General features: G+C 42.8%; 1 non-coding gene across 1 annotated transcript; it reads right to left on the bottom strand.

Annotated features, from left to right (window-relative positions):
• Nucleotides 1-651: 651 nt before the first annotated feature.
• Trnas-cga (transfer RNA serine (anticodon CGA)) lies at nt 652-726 on the bottom strand. Its single transcript has one exon. It is a non-coding gene; the product is annotated as a tRNA-Ser (tRNA).
• Nucleotides 727-1883: the final 1157 nt, after the last annotated feature.

Below are 1883 nucleotides of genomic sequence, written 5' to 3'. Positions count from 1 at the left end.
GTGGATACAAAGTTGAGGACGACTCTGCTGTTGAGGACAGCTCTCCTCTCCTGTTGCTGACATTTTTTCCGATAAAAATTTGTAATTGGTTTTGCTACGAGACTCCATTGATGGATGATTCACAACTCGTTTATCCGGAACACAATACAGACTCAGTTCAATACTGCATCGCAAGTTAGTCTTTACTGCCCACACCTGGCGATCGCTAACTATATGATATTTCACTGATAAGGCTCCAAACCCCACCAACCGATATTGTCACTAAAAAGCTCGGTTATTATACAGCAGTGGTTCCCAACCTGTAGGTAATTACCCCCAGAGGAGTACAATATAATTTTCTAAGGGGTAAAAACAGAAGAAACCATTTGTGGTGGGGTTACAAAACTAAATTATTTTTAAAAGATAATTAGCATTATCACTATTTCATAAGACTGTGATAATAATTACCAACCTTAACAATAATTGATTTTTTTTCAAATACTGGCATTAATACATTATATAATGTGGTGAAAGTTTCAGCGTGTGAAACGAATGTATGAACAAAACCTTCCTCACATGGTGCATCCACTAAAAACATATCTTACAGAATGAGATTTTCACTCTGCAGCGGAGTGTGCGCTGATACGAAACTTCCTGGCAGATTAAAACTGTGTGCCGGACCGAGACTCGAACTCGGAACCTTTGCCTTTCGAGGGCAAGTGCTCTACCAGCTGAGCTACCCAAGCATGACTCACGCTCCGTCCTCACAGTTTTACTTCTGCCAGCACCTCGTCTCCCACCTGCGAACCTTGCAGAACTAGCACTCCTGAAAGTAAGGATATTGCAGAGACATGGCTTAGCCACAGCCTGGGGGATGTTTCCAGAATGAGATTTTCTGTTCTGCAAGATTCGCAGGAGAGCTTCTGTAAAGTTTGGAAGGTGGGAGACGAGGTACTGGGGAAGTAAAGCTGTGAGGACGGAGCGTGAGTCGTTCTCAGCTAGCTGAGTTGGTACAGCACTTGCCCGCGAAAGGCAAAGGTCCCGAGTTCGAGTCTCGGTCCGGCACACAGTTTTAATCTGCCAGGAAGTTTCATACCTTACACTTTATACCTTACACTTTACACTTTATACCTTACACTTTACACTTTACGCCTTACACTTTACGCCTTACACTTTACGCCTTACACCTTACACTTTACACCTTACACTTTACACCTTACACTTTACACCTTACACTTTACACCTTACACCTTACACTTTATGCCTTACACTTTACGCCTTACACTTTACACCTTACACTTTACACTTTACACCTTACACTTTACACCTTACACTTTACACCTTACACTTTACACCTTACACTTTACACCTTAAACTTTACACCTTACACTTTATACCTTACACTTTATACCTTACACTTTACACCTTACACTTTACACCTTACACTTTACACCTTACACTTTACACCTTACACTTTACACCTTGCACCTGTGTCAGTGAAACGGTGACACATACATGACATATGCTTAAATGTTTCAGGAAAATGCTTTCCTCGAATTCTAGATACGAGGAGCGCTCAATAAATAACGCTTCTTATGAAAGCCGGTTGGTTATATTCAGGGTTCCACTAAACTACATTATTCTCCACTCTTTTGGGTACAAAACCGTATGTGTCAACATTTTCTCCGTTCACGCCACCTTACTTGCAGGACCTATTTGCCCGTGTGGTACCACTCTATTAGTCGACGTCGGAGCCAATATCGTACTGCTTCGCGCGGAGTGCGTCTTTCATTGAGCCAGACTGATGGAGGTGGGAAGGTACGAGATCCAGGCTGTAGGGTGGATTGGGAACAACAGTCCAGTGAAGTTTTGTGGGCTGCCCTCTGAAGCGCAGACTTGTTTCG

This window comes from Schistocerca nitens, chromosome 9 (genome assembly GCF_023898315.1).
Source record: "Schistocerca nitens isolate TAMUIC-IGC-003100 chromosome 9, iqSchNite1.1, whole genome shotgun sequence".
In the NCBI taxonomy this organism is placed as follows: domain Eukaryota; kingdom Metazoa; phylum Arthropoda; class Insecta; order Orthoptera; family Acrididae; genus Schistocerca; species Schistocerca nitens.
The sequence above is the reverse complement of the archived record's forward strand: the minus strand, read 5'-3'. Positions and strand labels throughout refer to the sequence as shown.